This window comes from Mustela nigripes, chromosome 3 (genome assembly GCF_022355385.1).
Source record: "Mustela nigripes isolate SB6536 chromosome 3, MUSNIG.SB6536, whole genome shotgun sequence".
NCBI classification, from domain to species: Eukaryota; Metazoa; Chordata; class Mammalia; order Carnivora; family Mustelidae; genus Mustela; species Mustela nigripes.
Genome location: NC_081559.1, coordinates 151075273 through 151103104, shown reverse-complemented (window position 1 = coordinate 151103104; position 27832 = coordinate 151075273). Strand labels below are relative to the sequence as shown.

Here is a 27832-nt window from a genome sequence, read left to right as displayed (position 1 = left end):
GGTACTTATACTGTAAAATAGTTATTAAGGGATTTAGTAAAGTGTATTCTACTCCAGAGACTCCATTAGGATGGAGAGGAAAAGTAAAAATAACTACTTGAAAGGGAAAAAAAAGTAAAAGTAACTACTTTAAAATAGGAAGACTCATTTACTGGAGAGAGAAAACACAACCATAACAAAACTTCACAAGTTGCCTGCAAAATGTGTGATAATGGCAGAGACTAACACTCTGTTCAGGCTAAGAAAAACTGGAACAGTTGCCCAACGCATGTTAATACGCTGCTCTTTTTGCCGTAGCTAATTTCTTATTTATGACAAAATCTGTATTGCCTTGGGCAGTTACTTAAAATCTCATTATGGTGAATACTTGCAAGTTTTAGAAACAAAATAGAAGCATTAACAATAAATATTGATTGCAGCCCTAAGTGAATGTGTATGAACTTCATTGCTTTACAAAAAAAGGAAAAGAGAGAGAGAGATCATATTCTTTAATAGGTCCAATAGAAATTACATAGGTGTTAAATTTTTCTTTTGCCTTTTGATTGGAGTGTTATTACATTTTTGTTTATATTGTTCATTTAGTTCTAACTCAAAATTTAATATGTATCTAAGGGTCAGTTATTTTTTATTCATTCTTTGTTTGGAATTATATTTGCTAATATTGAATATCCATTCCTTTAAATGGACTATTATTTAAAACATTAAAACTTTTTCCAGCATAAGTTGTATCTTGAGAAAGATTAGTCACACATTCAAAACAAAACATTTCCAAATGATAGCATTAGAAAATATAATATTATACCTTTTCATTAAATCCCTTAGAAACTATGATACACATTTAAAAATAAATTTTGTAATTTACTTTTTCATAATTTATTAACATTCAGTACTATTAAGAAAAATGCTTTTTAAAATTAATCACTTGATCTTAAAGAGCATGCTGAGTTCATCATATCCATTTTCAGTATATTACATATTATAGACACATTAAAGATACTTCTCTTGTTTTGTCTTATTTTATTCCTTGTCTCCTTGTATTTCTTGTCTCTCTTCCCTGAACCTCACTCCCATGCTAATTCTCCATAAGTACTTACACTAACATATTTAATATACATCCTTATACCAGAATTATCCTGAAACCAAAACTAGACAAAAGCACTACAAAAAGAGAAAACTACAGGCCAATATTCTTCACATACATGGATGCAAAAATCCTCAACAAAATATTAGCAAACCACATTTAACAATTTTTTAAAAGAATCATTTAACGTGATCAAGTAGGATTTATTCCAGTGATACAAGGATATATCAATATTTGCCAATCAATTGACATAATGTACCATATTAACAAAACAAAGTGTTAAAAACCCTATGACTGGAGACATCCAGGGAAGATGGCAGAGTAGTAGCACCCTAAGCTCACCTCCACCTATAGCTACAACTAGGTAACACCTCTATCAATGTAAATAACCAAGAAAATTACCCAAAAACTGGCAGAATAAACTCCACAACTAAATGCAGAGAAGAGGCCACACAGAAGAGGATAGAAACAGGGTCAGGGACCAGAATTGTGGAACTGTGCACACAAATAGATGGAAGATAAATAACATGCTACTAAAAATCAACGGGTCAACCAAAAAATCAAGGAGGAAATTAACAAATGTAAAACAAATGAAAATGAAAACACATAAGCATATGGTCCAAAATCTTTGGGATGCAGCAAAAGCAGTTCTAAGAGGGAAGTTTATAGCAATACAGGCCTGCCTCATAAAGAAAGAAAATCTGAAACCACCTAAACTTACACCTAAAGGAAAATAGAAAAAGAACAAAAAAAAAAAACCCAAATCAGTAGAATAAGGAAATAATAAAGATTAGACCAGAAATAAATGAAATAAAAACTAAAAAACAAAAACAAAAGAAAAATATAAAATAGCAACAATGCACATGCATGCGCGTGCGTGTGCTCACACACACACACACAACCCTCAATAGAACAGATCAATGAGTCCTGGAGCTGGTTCTTTGAAAAGATCAACAAAATCAATAAACCTTTACCCAGACTCATCAAAAAAAGAGATGATCTAAACAAAACCAGAAATGAAAGAAAAGAAATAACAAATGCCACCATAGAAATACAAAGGATTATGAAATATTATGAAAATTATATGCCAACAAATTGGACAAACTAGAAGAAATTGATAGATTCCTAAAATACATAACCTCTGAAAACTGAATCAGGAAGAAACATTAAATTTGAACAGACTGATCATCAGCAATAAAAGTGAATCAGTAATTTAAAAAAGACTTACAATACACAAAAGTCCAAGATCAGATAACTTCACAGGAAAATTCTACCAAGCAATTAAAGAAGCACTAATACTTGTTCTTCTCAAACTATTCCAAAAAATAGAAGAAGGAAAATCTCTAAATTCATTTTACAAGGAACATATTACCCCGATACCTAAAACTTATAAAAATCACTATAAAAAAAAGAGAACTACAGGTCAATATCTCTGATGAATACAGATGCAAAAATCCTCAATAAAATATCAGCAAAACAAATGCAATAACACATTAAAAAATATCATTCAACACAATCATGTGGGATTCATTACCAGGCTGCAAGAGTAATTCAATATTCACAAACCAATCAATATGACAAATCACACCAATAAGAGAAAAAATAAAAATATATAGTCATTTCAATAGATCAGAAAATGCACTTGAGAAAGTCCAATATAATGATAAAAAATTCAGTATCATGATAAAAATCTTCAACAAAGTAGGTTTAGAAAGAACATACCTCAATGTAATCAAGGCCATATATGCACAACACATAGCTAATATTATACTCAAAAGTAAAATATTGAGAGCATTCCTCCTGAGGTCAGGAACAACACAAGGATGTCTACTCTCACTGCTTTTATTCAGCTTATTACCGGAAGTACTAACCATAGCAATCACACAACCAAAAGAAATATAAGACATCCAAGTTAGTAGGAAAGAAGTAAACTTTGACTATTTGGAGATAGCATACTAAACACAGAAAATCTTAAAGACCACAAAAAAACTACTAAAACTGATAAATGAAAAAAAAAGTGATAAATGAATTCAGTAAGTTTGCAGGATACAAAATCAATGTATAGAAATTCATTGCATTTCTATGTACTAATAAAGAAGCAACAGAGAAATTAAGAAAACAATCCCATTTGTAATTGCACCAAAAATAGTAAAATACCCAGGATTAAACTAATAAGAGGTGAAAGAGCTGTATTCCAGAAACTATAAAGCACTTATGAAAGAAATTGAAGATGACACAGACAAATGGAAAGATATTCCATGCTCATCATTTGGAGAAAAATGTTGGTAAAATGTCCATACTATCCAAAGCAATCTACAGATTTAATGTAATCCCTTTCAAAATGCCAAGAGCATTCTTCACAAAACTAGAATAAATAATACTAAAATTTATATGAAACCACAAAAGAACCCATGGAGTGAAAGCAATTTTGAAGTCAGAAAACAAAACTGAAGGAATCACAATTCTGGATTTCAAGTTATACCACAAAGCTGTAGTAATCAAAATGGTATGGTACTGGCACAAAAATAGACACATAGATTAGTGGAACAGAATAGAGAGCCCAGATATAAATATAAACTCATACTTATATGATCAATTAATCTATGACAAAGGAGGCAAGAATATGCAATGGGGAAAAAGGCAGTCCCTTCAAATAGTACTGGAAACACCAGACAGCTACATGCAAAACAATAAAACTTGACCACTTTCTTGAACCATACACAAAAATAAACTCAAAATGGATTAAAGACCTAAATATGAGACCTGAAACCATAAAAACTCTAGAAGGAAATATAGTCATTAATTCCTTTGATACTGGCCATGGAAACATTTTTCTAGATATACTTCCTCAGGCAAGTAAATAAAAGCAAAATTAAACTACTGGCACTACCAAAATAAAAAGCTTTTCACAAACCATCAACAAAACAAAAAAAACAATCTAGTGAATAGAGAAAGATATTTGCAAATGATATATCTAAGAAGAGGTTAATATCCAAAATATTATATATTAAGAACTTAACACAACTCAAGACCAAAAAAAAAAAAAAGTGATTTTATAAATGGGCAGAAGACCAGAATAGACATTTTCCCAAAGTTATACAGATGGTCAACAGCAATGTGAAAAGATGCTCAATATCATTAATAATCAGGAAAATGCAAATCAAAACCACAATGAGATATTACCTCACACTTGTCAGAATGGCTAGTATCAAAAAGATAAGAAGTAACAGGTGTTAGCAAAGATGTAGAGAAAAGGAACCTTCATGAACTTTTGGTGGGAATGGAAACTGATGCAGCCTCTGTGGAAACATGATGGAGATTCCTCAAAAAAAAAAAAAAAATAGAATTACCATATAATCCACAAATTCTTTGGATAGTATTTATCCAAATTTGCTCGCTTTGGCAGCACATATACTATCCCAAGAACATGAAAACACTAACTCAAAAAAGTTAAATGCATCTCTATGCTTATTGCAGCATTATTTATAAATACACACACACACACACTAGAATATATTGCTCAGCCGTTAAAAAACAAAAAACAAAAAAACAAGAAAAAAATTATGATATCTTGCCATTTGCAACAAATGGTTGGACCTAAAGTGTGTTATGCTAAATGAAATAAGTCAAACTGAGACAAATACTATATGATTTCATTTATATATGGAATGTGAAAAAACAAATAAACAAGCAAACAAAAAAAGCAGAAAGAGACCCATAAATACAGAGAACTGATGACTGCCTAAGGGGTAGTTAAGTAGGGTGTGGGCAAGATAGGTGAAGGTGAGTGGGAGATACAGGCTTCCAATTATGGAATGAATAAATTATGGGAATAAAACACACAATTTAGGGAATACAGCCACTAGTGTTAGAAGAACGTTATAAGGTGACTGATGATGTCTACCCTTGTGGGGAGCACAGCATGTTGTATAAACTTGTCAAATCATGACATTGTACACCTGAAACTACTGTAATACTTTGTGTCAATTATATATCAATGAAATACAAATATGTTAAATATATAAATTAACTACATGTTGATAGCCACTTTGTGCATTTGCTTTAAGTATACGAAATTTTATTAGAGAGATTTTGATAACTAATAAATAATCAAGGAAAATCATCATTTTTTAAGATTTTATTTATTTATTTATTTGACAGAGAAATCACAAGTAGACAGAGAGGCAGGAAGAGAGGGGTGATGCAGGCTCCCTGCTGAGCAGAGAGCCCAATGTGGGGCTTGATCCTAGGACCCTGAGATCACTACTTGAGTCGAAGGCAGAGGCTTAACCCACTGAGCCACCTAGGCACCCTGAGAATCATCATTTGTTTGCAAATGAACATCTCCTATTTTTTCTCCAACTTACTTATAGAAAGGATCTGAAATATGCCTCATAATACTTGCTTGTATTCCAATCATCCATTTTAGGTTTTATTTTAATTTTAAACCAATAGGATATGATTCAAATGCTTCAAAGCACATAGGGAATGTTCAATAATTACTGTTTAACATTTGCTTCTTCCAGTGCTTCTCATAACTACCATTGAAGCCTAAAGAAAATCTTAGTTTTTAAATTCGTATATCTTAGTGACCAAATAGCAGTTTTCTGGTTGTAAGTCCAGATCAAACTCTTACTACTTAGAGCTTCTCATTTTGTATTTGTGAACAAAAATTGTTCTTGGATTTTTCCAATTCTCATTCTATACACTTTCCTTGAATGAATTAATCCACACCCATAGCATCAGCAATCTCCCATGTACCATCTCTCAGTTGTCTAAATTCCACAGCATCATATATCCAACAGAGGTGCTATATTCTTCAAAAAAATTTAATATCTTCTGCTCACACTCTAGCTCTTTCTCTAACATAAACATATACATATACGTGCACATACAGACATACTCCTTCCTTTCCTCTCTTTTCCCAACACAATCTCATGTCAGTTTGGTTGCAGAGCACATTATAACCCATCATTTACTTCAGGCAAAGTATTATGAAAATAAATATATAATAGTTTTCCCCTCAGATCCTAAACAGGTATGAAAAATATTATATACATATTAGATCTAGCTTAATAGGTGGCTTTTTGGCAGCTGAGGGATGGAGATAGGGAGTGATATAAAGGCATATGGAGAGACAAGGAGGAATATAAGAAAATTCCAGCTTTTCAAGTCTTTGTGTGAGTCTATTAAACCTGAAGAGAAAGAAGTTAACTTCAAGTTTACTAATAAAGCATTATATAAAATCTGTGCTATTTTGAAAGACTGTATCATTTCAAAAATAAATTTTTATCATAAGCCTTAGTTAGTAACTCAATTTTTAAACTTAATTCTCTTAACCTATGTTATTCAAATTTTGAAAGAAGAAAAATAAGGAAGAAAAGAAAGGTCCCAAATTACAATGCTTTATTTCTTGATACTTTTCTCAATGTTTCTAGCATGATAGTGATTAATGATCCCTGACTCTAGCTGTCTCTTATCAAGTTCCTTCAGATCCTGATTTAGAAAGTGAAGTTTAACCTTTCTACTGTTGATCAAGGGTATGGGGAACCTTCTGGATAATGACAGACTACAAATGAGGAGTCCTCTAACTGGAAAGATAAAGTCTGGGCAGTAAGATAAAGACTTTTAAAATTATGAAGTTTATGGATAGGTAGAATGAACTTATTCTCAAAATTTTAGTCTGCTAAAATCAGGAGCACTGCTAGAGAATTTCTTAAAAATAATGTAGAACCATTAAATTGAAAATCATCTATTTTTAAAGAATAAATAATAGTTCATGCATGTAAATAAATTTATTACTTTAGATATATTCATAGATGATTAATCTCTATTTGACTGTGAAGATAAAATAAGAATGTTTAAAAACAATGTCTAAATGTAGAGATAAATTAGGGGGATTTTTACTTTACCTATATACATAAAACATCTAGCTTTATAGAAAATTTTGTTGATCCTAGGGAGCATATATTTTATAAAACATATCTTCACAAATGTGCATGTCATCCTCATGCAGGGCATGCTAAAATTCTCTTTATCATTCCAATTTTAGCACACGTGTTGCCAAAGTGTGCACTATAAAAGTTATCCTCTATTAAAAACGTTTCTTTGTGTTCTGGATGTTAGACATGAGGCCTAGAGGTCTGAATGCTCTCAACTTTCCCTGCTGAACTTTGCACATCCTCTTAGAAATCTGCATGTTCTGAAGGATGCTCTCCTCACCCTCACCTGGAAGACTCACCAGCACTTGTTCTGTGACCATCTTATAAGGCTCTTATCAAAAAATTAAAAAGCTTCTCCAAAAAAAGAAGAAGAAGAAAAAGCTGTTTTTATTTATCAGTCAAGTGAACACATGCCAGAAAAAGAAGTACACTCAATAGTTCACTGAGGGGGTGAGATGTATACTTTTAAGTTTTAGAATGGTGGAGATTCAATGGTGGCTATGCTTACAAAGGAGTAAAAAGTAACACTGAATGGAAAAGAATGTTCAAGGGTGGACACACAGTAGTTTCAACATTTGTTATTGGTCATGAAAAGTCTTCAGACAGATCCACGAAGAGTCTGGCAAATCTTGAAATGACTATTTGTCTGGTCCTTTAATAGTTTTCTCTAGTAGAACCAGTTATGGCAAACACAATACCCCATTTTAATATCTCCTCAGCAAGGTTACTCTAAGTGAAAAACTTCTATGATACACATTTATTCTTCTTATACCAATTTCCAGCATAAACCCCAAACTCTCACCTTACTCCTAATCACTTGGCTTTTGATCTCTTAATTTGATCTCATTCTCAGCTCCCAAACCCCTCAGGAAATCATTGTCACTCCTTATCAAAATTCCTTATTCCCTCAATTTTTTTCTTGTTCACCAATTTAGAAATTTTTCCTTCCCTTCCTGCTCCAACTGAAACCTGACTTTTCCATGATTCTCAATTGCTAAGATCCCTTAGGAGGTAACTGTTTTTCTTTCATTCAACCTCAGACCATTGGACTGCTAGGTTACCCTCAGCTCTTATTGTCTCTTTGAGCCCATTTTCCTGGTCCTAAGAGCCCCAGTTTTGAATCTCATGTCAACTGATTATGTAGTAGATTGAGTACTCTACCCCACAGTGGCTTATGTTTGCTAGGTTCTTTGCTTTTGCCAATAGGACAACTGCAAACATGATTTAAGCAGAGACTTAACAGTTTTCTTACACATGGGGCTCACTCTTTCTTTCTGCTTATGGGAAATCTGCACCCACTAGTACATGTGCAGGAGCTTAAAGCAAGTATGTTATATTAAAAAAAAAAAAAAAAGACCCTTGGTCAAGTCATCTCCCTTGACCATGTACTCCATCCAAATTCTAGACATATGAGTTCATCTTAGGTCACCCACAAGATGTGCTAGTGCAGACCAGGAGACTTTCCTAGCCAACCCACAGAATTGATGAGAAATAGTAACTGCTTATTGTCTTAAAACATTAATTGTAAAGTGGTTTGTTACTTGGAAATCTAACTGATATAAAGTATATCACCTAATCCTAATGCTAGACTATAAACTCTATGTGAGCCGAGTTGGTTTGCTTTTTTCCCTACTGCTGTTGCCCCAGCATATGGAAATTTTAGATTTTTCAATAATTTCTTTTTGAAAACATGAAAATGTTAAAAATGTTTTTAGATAAATATTCCCTGAACTAAATATGAGGGAACATGTGTTTCCTTAATGGCTCATGGTCCCTAAGAATTTGAATACACATATTATTTAGACAATCTTTTTACTAAACTTACAATAAAATTATTTTTCAAGCCTCTATTCTAAAATTGAGACAGTGAAATAACAATAATGACAATACCGTAATGATTATAGTATTAGCATAATATTATAATAATTATTATTAATTGAGAAGCCTTTGATTCTTGACATTACACTATTTAATATTCAAGTGAAACTTATGAGATAAACATTATTTGCCCTTATTTCATGAAGAGGAAGATCTGATGCTCAATGAAATTAACCACTGATCCAAAGCTTCATAGTTAGTGATAGATTTTTACATTCAAATCCAAAACTTTAGTATTCTAGGATATAGTTACATTTTTTTCAAATGTAAAATTCAGGTCAATCTTCCTTATATCCCTGTTTGAAAAGGAGTTTTAAAAGGAGTTTTTGAGATAGAAGTATACTTAGAATATTATCTGATTCCATTTCTTATTTAGAAGGTAAGAAAACAGAGGGCAAAAAGGTCAACTAATGTATCTAGGAGGACACAGAGAATAATTCATTTAATAATGTGCCAGGAACTTACAGATTAGAAGTAAACTCACATGTGGAAGACAAGATTTCATTTATTGAGATTCTAACATAAGTTGGTCACTGGGTAGGTACACTTATTCATGTACCCTGGTTTATTCCTCACAACAAAGTAATAAGATAGGTGTATCATTTCTACTGGAGAGGAATCTCAGGTTCAGAATTCATTAGTAGTTAATTACCTATCTGAAACCTGAAACCTATACTTACTCCTATCTGAATTTTAATAGCATCCCTTGTCAGTAAATACTGCAGCAATCTGGAGCTATATTTTCTTTTATTATTTTTAAGTTTTTTTTTTAGAAAGAAAGACAATCCAAGAATATAGTCTCCTTTAAAAAAAAAAAATTTCCATGTCAGAAAACTGGGATTCCCTAATATTTTGAGTTAAACTGATAAAACAAGAGCCAAGTCAGAGGGCTGGGGGTGGGGGGAAACATGTTGTTTTAAAAAATGATTCAGACACTGGGGTGCCTGGGTGGCTTAGTCGTTAAGCATATGCCTTTGGCTCAGGTCATGATCCTAGGGCCCTGGGATTGAGCCCCTCATCGGGCTCCCTGCTGAGCAGGAAGCCTGCTTCTTCCTCTCCCACTCCCCCTGCTTGTGTTCCCTCTCTCGCTGTGTCTCTGTCAAGTAAATAAATAAAATCTTAAAAAAAAAAATGACTCAAAGAAAAAAAATGATTCAAAGAGTAAATTTTGTTTCCAAATTAGAGCATCAATAAACTTCCTACAGTGATGAATATGTTAGTATTATCATTTTATTTTTTATTTTTGCAACAAAAACTACCACAAAATAATAACCTGAAAATAAAATCAAGATTCTATTTATGTAGTACAAATAAAATATTTAAGGATGTCTTTGGGAACATTGGGAAACACTTGTCCTCAGGATTATATAGTAATGGGTAGTTCATCTAATAACATCTGATTTCAGGGGCCAAGCCCACCACTCATACAAGTGGTGATCAGTTCAGAGGAGGAAGACATGGGATGGGCAACTTCTGAACTTGCAGTATTTTATTTGTCCAAATGTCCACTTCCTAAACCAGACTGTGAATTCTTTAAATGATGGCAATAATGGTTGATATAGGAAGGAAGGGAGGGAGGATGGAAGGGGGGATGAGAGGGAGAGATGGAATAGAGTTACCAGGTAGAAAGTTCAGCCCACTGGAAAGATGGACATCTTGGTCAGAGATAGGTCAGGATGATGCATTATAGATGAAATTTATTAAAATGCATTAATATGTAACATTAAAGCACATATATTACATCCAGTGAATCCTTCTTCTGGGTACTACAATTGACAAAAAAGATCACAAGTTATTTTTAAAGTTTTATGTATTAAAATTATTTAAAAGGGTATCAAATGAAAATTCAGAATTTCTCATATTTACATGGATTTAGAGTAGTGAAATGTTAAAATGTATTTTAATATACTGATTAAAACAGCCTCAAACTAGATGAGAGTTACCATTTTACATTAACATGATGTCAACATAATTTTAATTTAAATATATTTCCATATCTTTTGATCAGAATCTTGTTAATATTCAAGTTCATTACTTCTTACTAAAGACTTACTTTAGAGGTCAGAGGAATATGTTAGTTAAAGTATGCTTACAACAGTTGAAATTTTTTAATTAAAAATTTTAATTGAAATATAAAATGTGCAATGTACCAGTAGGCAAAGCAAACCAGATAAAATTTCTTTTGTGTATCTTTGCAGACTGTTGTGTCTCTTCTCATTACACATAAGAAGCTGGGAACATAGGTTAATATCCTCTTCAGTTCAATTTCATTTATTCCTATGATTGTAAATAATACTCAGAAATGCTATTTTTTCTAGACTCAGTCCTAAAAACCGCTCCTCCACACCCAGGAAGCCTATCTTCCATGCTTTCTGAGAAACTGTTTTTTAACAAAGCACCTATATACGAATTCTTCAAAGTGATTTCCTATACAACTACTCTATTTTTGAATCAGTATTCATGTTATAAAAAATATTTATCAGGCTATTTTAGGAGAAAATATAACTGTGGAAATCTATGAGTTAGGTTGCTAATATATGCAATTAAAGGCATATACCAACCATTCAAGAGTTTAAAACTTTATCTTTGGGGACATACTTGCAGGCAGTCAGGAAAAAAATTTTTCAGTTAGAATGTGACCATCAAATACTGTCTCATTGAGTGACAGTTCCATTATGAATTTAAGCACAGGATATAAAAAGAGTCAATTGAACTACACATTCATCACTGCCTACAGTTGTGGATGAGAGGAAAATAACTTGTTAACATGGGTCGGTGGAGGTTATAGTTTCTAGGAGCTATTAATCTAGTTCTGTCTGTAACTTGATTACAATTGAGGTGTGTAAGGGAGATGAAGTTTAGGAAACTGAGGTAAAAACAAAATAGAGACAATTTTTAAAAATATAGAGGATTATGGACTAAATATATGGCATTTGGGAAGCTAGGTATTTTCCAAAGTGGAACTACAAAGACCTGCTTTTGACACTAATAAACATGTAATCTATAGCTAACTGTTAAAATTTTCCAAGCTTCAATTTCTTTATCTAAAAACAACAACAAAAAATAGCAAGGGAGTTTTTCATGATTTCAGTAATGGCAAGAGTCAACTCTAGGTGTAAACCTAAGAGTTAACATGACGCCTTGGCAAACTTCTGACATAGATGGGAATCTGCTTCATTGTTACTGCTCCTGGCAATTCCTAACAGAATAGTGGCACCCTCAAATTCCACTAGAAGAGGTATTGGTTTTCAGGAGCTCCAGTAGCATTTTCAGAAAGTATGATATCAGAAGTCATGTGTGTGTGTGTGTGTGTGTGTGTGTGTGTCAGTCACACACACTTCTGGGAAGAAGACATCACTAAAGAGGGGTACAGAAGGGGAAGAAAAAACTGTTGCCATTACCAGGATCATTTCCCCTCTACCCACTTATTCCTATTACCTCATCTACTTTGGAAACCTAAATTCTAGAATCCTAAGCTCATGAGCAGAATACATAGACTGCTATGGCTTTCAGTTCACAAGGAAAATTTACTGACTTGTATCATAGGAACAGACAATAAAATGTCCTAAATCCAATGCAAAAGGATAAACTTTGATAACATTTTATGTGGATGATATATTTTTCCATTTGCCCAAAGCTTTCAACATTCAACTTCCTCCTTCCAATTTCCACAATCCGTATTTCATAAGTAGTATATTATTAGAGGCAGGAAAAATAAGCAGAAAAGTGCAAAAGTTACCTCCAACGCAGAAATATTGTTCCTTTACATAGTCTTAGTTGGTGGTCTCATTTTCTTGTGGACTTTTACAATGTCATGACACAAAACACTCGAAGCTGGATGCAAATGACATCTTAGAATAAAGTACATATCTTAGGAACAATATCAATAAATAAGAAAAACTCAAAAATTATATAGTCATTATATATCAAATAGTAAAAGCTCAGTGTTGAAAATCATGGCTAATCATTTAATCATAAAACAGAATCCAGGATGAGAAAATTATTGGATGAGGGTCAGATGCAATAATATTGGTATTGGACTGATATTAATGATGAATGCAAACATTTTTTAAAAGCTTAAGCATGTAGATCTTCCAAAGATAAAAAGGGAAAAAGAATATTATTAATAAAAGCTGTTTTCTTGACCTTTAGGCTTAGCAAACATAATTCAACACAATTCCATTTGGGCATGCTTCTTAAACCCCAATGGGAATTTTGGGGTTTAAGGATATTCATTAGAATCACATCATGAAAGGAGAGTGATATCATCAAGATTTCAACAGAGGTCATTCCTGACTTTACTCCCTCTCACAAAGAAAACTTAACACTTCATGGATAAACAACAGTGAAAGAATCCTAGAACATGGAAGAGATGATGAAGTACCCCACTGCACCACAGAGACCTAGACAGATAGGATCGCAAAAGTGAAACAGCTACTTGTTCGCCATGTTGCCCCACCCCCAGGCCAGCACAGCACCATACCAAGAGGGAATCTGTCAGCTATGTTTCCTCCAGTGGGAAAAGAGCCTAAAGTTAATAGTTCATCTCCCCCAACATTGTGGGTTGCCTATTGGGAGCCTCCACTCTAGTGTCACCCCACAGGGATTGCAGGGGAATCTGTAGGCTCAACCACCATCTGAATCTGATGGAGAAGGTGGGTAAGGGCTCAAAATGACCAGCACTCAGATCTTGGCAGACTAAGTTCCCCCCAGCAGGATCCATGTAACAGTCACAACCAGCACTTTTGCTAATCAGCAGAACCAAGACAGTGGTACAGTTTGACCATCAAACTCGGGAGGGTATAGGTTTGCCTGACTTAGGCACAGTTTTACTGGCTCTACTGACTGGCCTGCTCCCACTCAGACAGGAAAGCTGAGTCATAACATTATGCTAAGCAAGATAAATCAAAGAAGACAAATACTGTATAATCCCATATATGTGCGGAATATGGTGCTTAGTGTCAGATATACTTTTCTTCATGACTACCCTTATCTATGATATAGAAATAATAATAGTACCTACTCCATAAAGTTGTTAGGAGTATTAGATTTCCCTAATAAAATGCCAAAGGTATGGCATGTAATAAGGAATTGCAACAAAGTTGTTCCTAACTCTTTGTAAGTGAACATATGAAGCGATCTAAACACAACCCTAAAAAACTTTGAGTGCTGATATTTTTTACTGTTTTTTATTACCTAGCTTCCTAATTGATTTTAATATAGACTTCTAGCCTCTAGTAAAGCTAGCTCACATCATTTGGTTGATCACAAAGAGTGGTGCTAATAGAAAATGACATGCTGTGAATGTTCTTGATTTTATGAAGTTTGTAAGACTGGTAATCTGTCAACCATAAATACAACAATATATCTGTATATTTGTATTTTGGAAATATTTACTTCTCTATACTACAAAGAAGCTTCATTTTATATTAAAATTATTAGCCACAGCTGATGCTGCAAAAGCACAAAAGATTTAAATCCATTTTCTTGTTACTTAGAATGTAATTTAAAGTTCCTTGACACATTTTTTTGTTGTTTATATCCAAAATGCTTGTCAGCAACTTGTACAATCATTTTAAGGTATTTTAAATTTATGTCAGTGTGGTAGTAAGCAAGATTGCTCTCTAACCACAATGGATTTATTCCACCTGTGTATGTCTTTTAAAATTACACTTGCTTTCTTATCCTTATGTTAATATTTTTCTACATTTATAACACTTTCCCTTTGGTAGATTTTATGCATCCTTTTCAACTCATGCTTTAAGTAAAGGTGACCTTTAAAATACATAAGTTTTCATAATAGGAAATGTAATCTTACTAGAGAACATCCACATGAACTAAGATTTCCTAAGGACATGCAGGTCACTGAACTTCATTTATGTAGGGCATTTTGAAATACAGGGAAATAGAAATGTGAATTAATTAAATACCATTTCCTATGCTGTGCTCACATAAATAATTAAACTAACCAATACAACTGTTCTCAAACTATAGTAACCTGATTAACTATCCCTCTAACTGTTGCACATTGTTTGCACCATGCTATAAATCTGCATCATACATTATTTATAATTTTCTACTTTACCCTTGTTTAAATACCAACCATTAAAATGAACAGTGAAAGTTACTGATGAAACATAACAACAACAACAAAAAACAACTACACATTGTCCTTAAAGGAGCATAGGGGTCTGCATTGTTAATTTGAGTAATGTGGAGGTTAATACTTAATGAGCTTTTTATTATTAACCATTTTAATTTTAATAAAGGGAAAAATGTATCAACCACCTTGGCTATCATCACTGTATATGAAGGCCTCTATATCAAAGTCACAATTGAGACCAAGTTTCTATCTCATACAAATTTGTCCATATTACCCTGAAGGCAGTTATTCCAAAATGCTATAAATTTCATTGATGTATCCCTTTATTTTTTCAAATGATAACCATGCAAGAAGCTTTGTTTCAAAGGCTCTGTGATATCCAATGAGGTCACTGGAGTAGGAAGGGTAAAGAATACAAGGTGAGGTTTGGTAAATGATACCTGGAGGTAAGGGAAGCAGAGGGTAGAGTCTAAGATTACTTCTAGTTTTCTGAATCAAACACCTGTGTCAAAGCAACTTCTAAGCAAATGCTGACAAATTATCATTTTGCTCATGAACTCACTGCTCTGTCCCAGGGGAGCTCTCAGAGCACTGATCTTGTCTACCTTGATTAGGCAATTTCCTCTGCCACACCCCTCCATGTGTCAGGTTTGAGTAGATTAATTTGGTCCATTTTCTCAAATTGCTTACCTCACCTTAACCCTTCTGATAGGATTTTATGACCACAAAGCTGAGGGAAAAAATTTTAAGAAAGAGGGAACAACAATGGAGATACATTTTTTTAAGTAAAAATCTCCACTGGAGGTGGCAATTCAAAACCAGTGAAGACTTTTTTTTTTTTTAATTTTATTTATTTATTTATTTAACAGGGAGAGAGAGAGAGACAGCGAGAGCAAGAACACGTGCAGGGAGAGTGAGAGAGGGAAAGCAGGTTTCCTGCTGATCAGAAAGCCCAACGCGGGTTTCGATCCCAGGATGCTGGGATCATGATCTGAGCCAAACGCAGATGCTTAACTGAGCCACCCAAGAAAAATTTAGTGAAATCATTAGGAAATAAAAAATAAGTATAGAAAATCACCTAAGAACTGAAGCCCTAGTCCTGTCACAGGACAAATACTCCACCAGGTCATGATTTCCTTATTTCTTATAAGTCTCTTTTCAACTCTTGATGTACCAGAAAAACTGACCTGCTTGTAATTCTCTGCACTCAACATGCTGTGATATTACCTTTGTTTTAATTAACACTCTGTCCTTCAACCAGAATATCCTCACCCTCTCCTTAGCTGGATAATTCTGATTTACTATTTATAACCCAGGTCACTGAGCACCACTTCTAGAAATTCTTCCTTGATCTTACTGGGCTAAGTGCCCTCATGGTGCTCTAGTTCATATGGTTCACATCTCGATATTTCTCTTACCACACTGTTTTTTTTTTTTTCTTTTTCTATTTGTTCATGAAGGCAGCTCTCCTCTATTTCTCCTAGACTATGAGCAGCTTGAGGGATAATTTCTCATTTTATCTTCATATCCACAGTCCCTAGCACTGTGACTTCCAATGCCAAATGGATGAATAAACAATGAATGAATGATCCTACAGTTAGAGAATTAAATATGCTCATTTATGTATCCTATCACTGGTACAGATTCTCCTGAGAGGAAAATAAGTATTAGGAAGGATTGGGAGATTTGGGGAGAAAATGGAGAAGTCATAAAAGTATATCTAGGTGAGTTAAATGATGAGGGGTTCTGGGAAGAGAGCTGTAAAAGAGGAAGTATGGGAAAAGAGTTGTGTATTAAAGTTGATGGTGGTGAAGTTTCAATTGATTATAAGATATTGGTGTGTCCATGAGAGGTTTGCTGAAGTGGAATAAAGGAGATGATCAACGGATTTGAAGTCATCAAAGAACAGTGAATTTATGATGCTGATAACTGCATTCTTCATGATATTCAGTTCAGTTAGGCTAATGGCAGGAGTGAGATGAAGAGTGAGAACTCTATAAATATAGAGGAGTTCACAAATAAAGTTAGTTTCTGTGAGAAGTCCTATGGATTTGAAGTAATAAAGACATTTTAAAATTTTCTAGCTACTTGGGCCATCTAGACGACAGCAGTTCTTTCTCTTGTCAGCATACAGGCATGCAGGTGGCCCACACACTAGAGTCTTGGGTTTTGACCAGTTAATCAAGCACTGTAAGTGGCATTTTTATGTCCTCATCACATCTTCAGCCCTCCTCTTATTTCCTGTATGCTTCCTCAAGCATGCACTACCATGTCTCCCTGCTTTCCTCCCTCAAGACTTTTTCCAAATGGTTAGAAGACCAATTAGCCCATGCACATGGGCTACAGAGAACTGCAGGGATAGTTAGCTTCCACCCACCCAGGGAAATCCTCAACCAACAAAGAACAGAGTTGATGGATGAACACCACAGCCTCTTCTCCTTCAGTGACAAATTCCAATGCACAACCTGTTTCCTTCTGGGTTACTCTGTGACAATAAGTCCACTGTTTCAGACTGAGACCTTTAATGGAAATTCTCTCCGTCTAAGGTAACATCCCATGTGTAACAACCTCATAATGATAGAAGAATATGAGCTGTTATTTGGAATCTGTTTCACCCAAATCACTGATGTATAAAAATAAAAAATGGATTACAAAGAATCTAAATGATTTATTGAAGATTAGCAGCAGATTTCAGGACCAAGCCAGCGATCTCTTCATTGTAAGGAACAGAAATGTTTAAGGGAAAAATTGTTTAAAACTAAAAGTCACAAGGATCACCTGGGTGACTCAGTTATTAAGTGTCTCCCTTCAGTTCAGGTAATGGTCCCAGGGTCCTAGGATTGAGCCCTGCGTCAGGTCGCCTGCTGTGTTCCCTCTCTCACTGTGCCTCTCTTTGTCAAAGAAATAAAATCTTTAAAAAATAAATAAGAAATTTAAGAAGTCATGAAATAGATGCATAGAGCAGGCAATCATTGTCTGTGTAATGGAATGCATCTTGTAAAATACAGGAAATTCTCATCTACCCAAATTTACATGGGTTTTGTTAATTGATCCAATATTGGTATCTTCCCTTGCCTTTTTGACAAGAAATTATAATCAAATATGTAACTTATATTTGATTATAAGCACCTGTCAGAATAGCTATTATCAATAAGACTAGAAATAACAAGCGTTGACAAGGATGTAGAAAAAAGAGACCTGTGAACTCTTATGAGAATGTAAATTGGTGTCGCCACTGTGAAAAAAATTCAAAACAGAACTACCATATGGTCCAGAAATTTCACTTCTGGGTACTTATCTGAAGACAATGAAAACACTATGTGCACCCCTATATTTATTGCACCATTATTTAAAATAGCCAAAAGAAGGAAACAATTTAGTTTTTCAAAGATGAATGAATAAAAAAGATGTGGTACAATACAATGAAATATTATTCATGTGACAATGTGGATGGACCTCAAAGGTATTACACTAAGTGAAATAAGTGAGATAGAGGAAGGTAAAATACTGTATATCACTTTTAGGTGGAGTCTCAAAAAATCAAAAAAAATACAAACTCAAAACAATATACACAATTTTGTCATATATGTAATTCTGTAGCTACATTTAGTCCCTATTAAAATTATTAAAATGTGATTTTTTTTAAGAAATTTGCAGAGAGCAAAGATCTTGTATAAATTGGGATTTTGCATTAGAGTTGGAAAGAGCACACGGTGAAGTGGAATGAGTAAACTGTCCCAGGTGTGGCATCAGTTGAGTGAGATGGTATTGTGGAAAATTTGTTAAACTTATAAGTCTTATGAAAATTTGAGAGATTTTTTTAACCTGTACGTGAAGACTTTATTAGTAAAGACAGTGCATTATAAACATATTATCTATTTTTATAAAATATGCTTGGACTATTAAGATTTGGTAACAGCAACAAAAAAAAAATTCTAAGCTTATTTGTGTTTCATTAAAAACTTTTAAAGAGAAATTTCACTGTACTATGTAAATGTTAGGTGTTCAAGAACTGTTTGTATGAGTAAATAGCAATATTTATCTTCCAAAGAAGCAAATAAAACAATTGTACATCTATTTTCACTCATTTGTAGCATATTTATTCTTTTTTTTTTTAAGATTTTATTTATTTACTTATTTGACAGAGAGAGATCACAAGTAGGCAGAGAGGCAGGCAGAGAGAGGGGGAAGCAGGCTCCCTGCTGAGCAGAGAACCCAATGTGGGGCTCAATCTCAGGACCCTGGGACCATGATCCAAGCTGAAGGCAGAGGCTTTAACCCACTGAGCCACCCAGGTGCCCCTGTAGCATATTTATTCTTTAATCACCCACTTTAATCACTTAAAATGTATTTTTTGATATAGGCATTTAAGGAAAAATGTGCCTTTGAACAGAAGTATAGGAAGTGGACTTTAATGCAATTGTAGAAAACAGCAGTGCATGCTTAAAAACAAAGTACAGGGGCACCTGGGTGGCTCAGTGGATTAAGCCTCTGCCTTTTGGCTCGGGTCATGATCTCGGGGTCCTGGGATCAAGCACCACATCGGGCTCTCTGCAGGGGAACCTGCTTCTCCTTCTCTCTCTGCCTATCTCTCTGCCTACTTGTGATATCGCTCTGTCAAATAAATAAGTAAAAAAATCTTAAAATAAAACATTACACTGATTTAAAAACAGAAAACAAAATACATGCAGCTGTCCACAGGCCAATAAACATTACAAAAATAGCAAAAAAATGCATTTTATTTGCAAGAACTAGACTAGGGTCAAACTCATCTCTCTCTCTCTCCAGAAAATCAGTTTCCAGAAGACCCCACTGGCAAACTCCCACAACCTTAAAGTTGCACTGTCCAGATTTTAAAAAAACAAAAAACAAAACAAAACCAACAAGCAAAACAAAAAACAAAACCCAGCACTGCTGAAGATGTGGTCTTCCCTTTCAAAACAGTGACGGAAATCTCATTTGGGGTAAAAACACCCTAGCTGCTTACAGATTTTTGCAAAGATAAAAGTGGAAAGCCACTTTCATAAAACTAAAGTATTTAGGAGAAAGATTTGAGCTTATAGAATAAGCCTAGGGCTTTAAGAAGAAAAGTTCTTAAAAAGATCTTAAAATCTTAAAAAGATGAACAACTCCAGCAGAGCAATTTCTTGCCCCCAAATAACACAAGATTCTCTAGTGACACTATTTCTAAAGCAGTAAAACAGAATCTTCCATCTCATTGCCTGACCTGGCTTAACTCCTGTCATCTTCTGAGAAAAGCCTCTACCCAGAACATGTGCACTCCAAACTCCCTCAGAATTGTCCAGTTAAATCAGTTAAACTCAAATACTTTTTCAATGCCATTTTATAGGCTTTGGATATATAGAGATAAAGAAAGAATGATTACTATCTTTGAGGCCTTTTGAGTAAGTTGAGGGAACAGGTGTGATTTCAAGTAAGTCTAATATGATAGAAAACACATAGCACCAGATCTCAAAGGACTGGTGGAAAGGAACTCAGGAAGCTGTGTCACCTATATCTGCTCTTACCAACTTTTGAGGACATTCTGTTGTAATATATCCATAGTCTCACTGCTACAATCCTTGATTCCTGCCCAGTACTAGAAGAACAGTGCCCTGGATAAGTTAGAAATATTTATTCCCACACAGAAAGATTCTTTAAAAATGGTAAGTCAGAGGAACTTGGCAAAACTTTGCTTCATGGTTCCAGCCAGTTCAGACTTTATTATACCTGACCCTTCATATAAATTCTTAATGTAAATGAAAACATCAAAGGATCATAGGCCACATATGGGAAATCACATAAGACAGAATACTTCATATTGATCTGCTTTGATTTTCTGCTGCAGGTCATAAGATCATCATATAATCATCTAAATTCCTAGAATAAAGAATAATTTTTCTACTTAATCATTTTATTCAACAATTGGCACTTGAACGCCTAGATCTAGAACTTTTATGGCCCGTTATTTCTCTTAAGCCTTCATGCACTTTGTGTTTGAAATGTCATTAATTTTCCATATAGGAGCACAGACAAAATTAGCTAATATTCTCCATTCTTTCTCTGTATTTGAACAAATCATGTTCTCCTTATATCATCTCACCCTGGATTTCATTCAGGCTTTTAGCAAATATTTATTGAACAATTCATCTTAAGTGCGTATAACAATGCTTATATCCACATTAATCTTTCCTATTATTATTATGATCTTTATTACGATCTCCTATCTTAACTCCACAATCACATTTGGATCCTTCTTCAATATTTTACTAACTGTAATTTCTTTTCCGAGATGTCCAAGCTAGTCTGTTTTTGCCAGGCAGCAAACACTGTTTTCTTTTCTAGACCTAGTACGTTCTCTTTTGTTACTTTATGTATGAGTAGCAATTTATTTTCCCTTAGAATTACTTAATTATATTCTTGTATTAAAAGCTATACCCTCAACATTATTTTTCCAGGTACTAGAAGCATGTGGTTGACACCACTACCTTAGACAGTCCCAGGTGGAGGAATGTCCACGGAAGTTGTACATGGCGGAATGCTGTTGTTGATAGAAAATTTTTCCATTGAGACCTCTTCTGGTTTGGGGCTTTTTTTTTTTTTTTTAAGATTTTATTTATTTATTTGACAGAGAAAGAGATCACAAGCAGGCAGAGAGGCAGGCAGGGGATGGGGGAAACAGGCCCTCCACTGAGCAGAGAGCCCGATGCAGGACTCAATCCCAGGACCCTGAGACTTGACCTGAGCTGAAGGCAGAGGCTTAACCCACTGAACCACCCAGGTAGGTACCCCTGGTTTTGGTCTTTTTAGGCAACACTATTCTTTCACTTTCTGTAAGTTTTATATCACCCACTTAAAATATATACATTAAGATTTTTTTAGAGTTATGTTTCAGATTTGCAGAAAAATTGAAGGGAAGGGACAGAGATTTTCCTTATACCCTCTCCTCCCTCATACACACAGCCTCTATCATTATTAATATACTCACCAGAGTGGTACATTCACTACAACTGGTGAGCATACATGAAAATTACATGAACACCCAAGGTCCATCGTTTACATGGTGATTCACTGTTGGTGTTGTACATCCTGTGAGTGTGGACGAATACAGTGCCATGTATCCACCATTATGGGATCATGTAGAATATTTTCACTGCCCTAAAAATCCTTTGTGTTCCACCTATTCATCACTCTTCTACTCTCAACCCCTGACAACAGCTAATCTTATTGCAGTCTTTTGCTTTTTCCAGAATGTCATGTAGTAGAAATCATACAGTATTTTCCCTTTTGAAGTTGGCTTCTTTCACTTAGCAATAAACACTTAAGGCTTCTCCATATCTTTCCATGGCTTGACAACTCATTTAATTTTAGTGAATAAAATTCCATTATTTGGGTGTACCACAGTTTATTTATTCATTTACCTACTGACAGACACCTTGATTGCTTCTAAGTTTTGGCAAAGAGGAATAAAGTTGCTGTAAATATCATATATAGGTAGGTTTTTGTGTGGGAAAAATTTTCAGCTCCTTTGAGTAAATACCAAGGAGCAAAACTGCTGTATTTTATGGCAAAAGTATGTTTAGTTTTGTGTAAAAAAAACAAACAAAACAAACAAACAAAAAAACCCCACCAAAGTTCTTCCGCAGTATCTGTACAATTTTTATTCCTACCAGTAATGAATGAAAGTTCCTGTTGTTTCCCTCCATGTTAACATTCAGTGTTGTCAGTGTTCCAGGCTCTGGTCATTCTAGTAAGTGTGTAGTGGTATCTCACTGTTGCTTTAATTTTCATTTCTTTGATGACCTATGATGTGAAACACCTTTTCATATGCTTATTTACCACCTGCATATCTTATTCAGTGAGGTGTCTGTTAAGATCTTTGGTCTTTGGTTAGGATGTTGTTCTTATTTTTAGAAGTTCTTTGTGTATTTTGAGTTTTTTACCAGATGTGTTTCTTGCAAATATTTTTCTCCCAGTCTGTGGCTCAGGTTCTGATACTTTTAACATTGTTTTTTACAGGAAGAGAATTTCTTTTAATTTTAATAAAGCCCAGCTTACCAATAATTTCTTTCATGCATTTTGCCTTTGGTGTCATACCTAAAAAGTCATTGCCAGACCCAAGGGCATCTAGGCTTGCTCTCATTATCTTCTAGGAGTTTGATCATTTTGCATTTTACATTTAGGTCTTTTATCCATTTTAGTTAATTTTTGTAAGAGGTGTAAGGTTTTTGTCTAGATTTTGTTGCATGTGGATGTCTAGTTGTTCCAGCACCACTGGATGAAGACTATCTTTGCTCCTGTATTGTCTTTACTCCTCTGTGAAGGATCAGTGGCCTATGTTTATGTGGGTCTATTTCTGGGCTCTCTATTCTTTCTGTTGTGCTATCTGTTCTTTCACCAATACCACATGGTCATGATTACTGAGATTTATAATAAGCCTTAAATTCAGGTAATTTTGGTCTTCCAACTTCGTTCTTCTTCAATATTGACTTGGCTATTCTGGACCGTATGCCTGTCCATATAAACTTTGGAATCTGTTTGTATTCACAAATAACTTGCTGGAGTTTTGACTAGGATTGCACTAAATCTATAGATCAAGTTAGGAAAAACTGACATCTTGACAATATTGAGTATTTCCACCCATAAATGTGAAATAGCTCTCCATTTATTTAGTTCTTTGATTTCCTTCATCAGATTTCTTTGGTTTTCTTCATATAGATCTTGCACATATTTTGTTAGATTTATACCTAAGCATTTCATTTTGGGGTTGTAAATTATACTGGGGTTTTAATTTTAAATTTCACCTGTTCATTGCTGGTATATAGGAACATAACTCATATTTTTTATATTCTTCCTAATTTTTTGCCATCTTCTTATATTCTATATACAGATGATTATACCTGCCCCTTAATCTTGAACTTTGTCTTTAGCTTCCCTGGCAGATTATGTGTCAGTCACCTTTCTCATTGCAGATTCGACTTTTGTCTCAAACATTTTTTTTTCTCCTTTCTATGAAAAGCTTCCAATTTTTTATTTATCTTAGAATACATTTTTATATTCAAATAATTAATTTGATCATTGCCATTGGGCAGCTTTTGTTCAGAAACAGAAACTACTTCAATACTGAAGAAAGGCTTTTAGGGTTTTTAAAAAATCTTACAATATTGTATATTTTTTAGTCATAAACCCAAATCTTCCATTTTTCAACATCCTCTTAATTTTACTTTTCTAGAGTCAGACTGCCTTGGTTTGAGTTTACATCTATAGGCTGTACAACTTTAGTCAACTAGCCTAACTTTCTGGGTATAGTCCAACAGCTCTAGAAGGGAATCTTTAAAGTACTTAGGATATAAAATGCATATGAGCATTTACTGATACTATATTTTAAAAGCACTTGGAAGAATCCCTGGCACATGTTGTCTACTCAGCAAATCAGAGCTGTCTATATTCCAGCATTATACTTTACACAAAAAATATGAAAAGTGAACAGATACATAAACATTCACCATATTGATTGAGGTATTGTAAAAACAATACATTGTGTGAATACATGATTTAGGGGAAAATTGTTGTTCTAAAAACAAGTTCAGTGATCCATTAAGTCTGAGCAAAATAAGATAAAATTCGTGTCTGGGCTGAATGCCTTCTCAGAGATTCTAATATACTAATAGGCTAAATAGGAAGAATTTGCCAAACACATTGGCTTATTACGAGAAACACACCAAGGTTTGATGGTAGCTACTTTAGGAAGTGTTGATTGGTAAATATGAAGAAGGAAAAATACTTAGTGGGAAGACATCATCATATTACTTTTTTTTAATCACTGACTTCTGTGCAGAGAAATTGATCCATCAAAAAAATGTAGGAAATTTAAACTCATGTTGTTTTAATTTTATTTTCTGAGTAGGAAAAATGGAAAATATTAGGAGAAAGTATTTTGGATCAGAATTCTCTCTTTTTACATTATGTCATGATTCCATAAAGTAGTAGTATTTTTCTAATAAGAGCAGTATGATACATATTTCCAGAAATGATTTGCAAACATTGTGAAGTTTTCTATAGATGGTCATAATACCCCTAATTTTTTCACAGCCCTGATGATTTCAAAGGCACATAAGGGTATTTCTAAAATTAGTAGCTTTTTGTTAGACATACTTTCTCTACATATAGTAGTCATCAATCTTTTAGAAGAAACATCATGACTCAGTGCAAAATCCTGAGTCTCTAAAAATAAAACAAAATCTCTAAATATGTGATAAAATGTGAGAGACTATATGGAAACATAGAAATACAACCTAAGTAATTAAATATGAAACTTTAAAATTTCCCTAAAAGTATATAGTTTCATGCTTCAGACCAATAACTTACTACCTAATGATGCATTCCTCTTCAATTTATTTAAGAATATGGCTCAAATTCTATTTTGAAAAGCATTTCTATTATCTTGAAGATTCTAACAACAAGTTCACCAGGTATTAATAGTATCTAGCACCTTATAGCCATTCAGTATGTATTTATTGAATGAATGAAGGAAGGAAGCACATGCCAAACTATAGAATATTAGCTTTGTCTCAGGAAAAATCGAGTTCACAGCTAACATTGGACTGAATGGTGAAAACCTAAAACATCAGAATCAAGACAAGAATACCCACTTTTACAACTTCTATTCAGCATAGTACTGAAGTCCTAGGAAAAAAGGAATCTAAGTTGGAAATGAAGAAATAAAGTTATCTCTGACCAGGACATGATCCTAAATTTCGAAAACCTTAAAGACCCCATACACACACACACACACACACACACACACACACACACAAATACCTGTAGAACTAATAACTAAATTCAGTAAAGTTTCAGGATATAAAATCAACATACAAAATCAATTGTTCTTATACACTAACAAAGAGCCATTTTAAAAACAAATTCAGAAAACAGCCTCATTTACAATAACACCAAAAAGAGTAAAATTATTAAGAATGAAATAACAAAGTCTTCAAAGATTTGTACTCTGCAAACAACAAAACAATAATGAAAGAAACTGAGAGACACAAATAAATGGAAAGAAACTCTGTGCTCAGAGATTAAAACATGTAACTGTCCGTACTACCCAAACTGATCTACAAATTCAATGTAATCCCCATCAAAATCACGATTTAAAAAATCATTTTTTCTTACAGGAATAGAAAAAAATCCTAATATAGGGCACCACAGAAGACCCAAAGTAGCCAAAGCAATCTGATGAAGAACAAAGCTGTATAGATAAAATTTGTGATTTCAAAATATTTCACAAAGCTACAGTACTTAGAATAGCACAGCACTGGCATACAAACAGACCACTAGATCACTGCAACATAGTGGAAAGCCTATAATTAAACCCAAGCAAATATGGTCAACTGATCATTAACAAGGATGCCAAGAATATACAAAGGAGGGAGAATCATCTCTTTAAGAAATTGTGTTGAGGAAACTGGATACTCACATGCAAAAAAAAAAAAAAAATTAATAAGTCGGACTTCAACCTTAAAACCACACACAAAAATAATGTCAAAATGAATTGAAGACTTAAATGTAAGGCCTAAAACTGTAAATCTCCTTTAAAAAATATAAGGAAAGTCTTAACAATAATTTCTTGGATATGACACCCCAAAGCACCTGAAATACAGATAGAAATAGATAAGTGAGACTATATTAAACTAAAAAGCATCTATGGATCAAAGGAAATAATCAATAGAATGAAAAGACAACATTAAGAATGGGAGACAGTATTTTCAAACCATATATCTGATAAAGGGTTAATTTCCAAAATATGTAACTCAACAGTCAAACAAAACAAAGCAGAAACAAGTAACCCATTTAAAAATTGAGCAAAGGACTTGAACAGACATTTCCCCTAAAACATTCAGATAGCCAACAGGTATATAAAAAAAAAGCACCATTAGTTAATAAGAAAATGCAAGTTAAAATTATATCACCTCACACTGTTAGGATAGATTTTTATCAAAAAACAAAGGTAAGTTTGAAAAATAATATGAAGAAATTGGAAACTTTGTATACTGTTTGTGGGAATGTAAATAGATACAGCCACTATGTAAAACAATATGGGAGTTCTTTCAAAAAATCAAAAGTAGAACTACTATACGATCCAGCAATCCCTTTGGTATATATTCAAAATAATTGAAATCAGGATCTCAATGAGATATCTGGATTCCCATGTTCACTACAGCATTATTTACAATAGCCAAGATACAGAAATACACAAAAAATCTGACTCTCCACTGATGAACAGATGGATAAAGAAAATGTGATACATACACACACACACACACACACACACACACACATTAGTAATGGAATACATATATGTATATGTATGTATGTTTGTGTATAAGGGAATATTATTCTTCCGTAAAAAGGAAAGAAATTCTACTGCTTACAACAACATGGATCGACCTTGAGGGCATTCTGCTAAGTAAGTCAGAGAATGATAAATACTGTATGTTTTCACTTACATGTAGAATCTAAAAAAGTCATATTCATAAAGAGAGTAAAGTAATAATGGACAGGGCCAGGGATGGGGGAAAGGGGCAGATGTTGGTTGAAGGATATAAATTCCTAGCTGTAAGGTGAGTATATTCTGGGATCTAATGTACACCATGGTGACTATCACTAACAATGATTATGATATACTTGAAAGTTGTTAAGAGAGTAAGTCTTAAATTTTATCACTACAAAAGAAAAGATAAACATGTGCGGGGATGTAGGTGTTCAGTAACCTTATTGCAGTAATCAATTCACCATATAGATAAATCATCATGTTGTATACCTTCA

At 33.9% G+C, this 27832-nt stretch overlaps 1 long non-coding RNA gene and 1 other non-coding gene across 4 annotated transcripts in view; both read right to left on the bottom strand.

The window, feature by feature from the left end:
• The window catches only part of LOC132013189 (uncharacterized), a 153373-nt gene that overhangs the window by 107201 nt on the left and 18340 nt on the right, over positions 1-27832 (bottom strand). The gene's annotated exons all lie outside the window — the stretch shown is intronic.
• LOC132014768 (U6 spliceosomal RNA) lies at positions 7056-7157 on the bottom strand. The gene has a single exon (XR_009403410.1). It is a non-coding gene; the product is annotated as a U6 spliceosomal RNA (small nuclear RNA).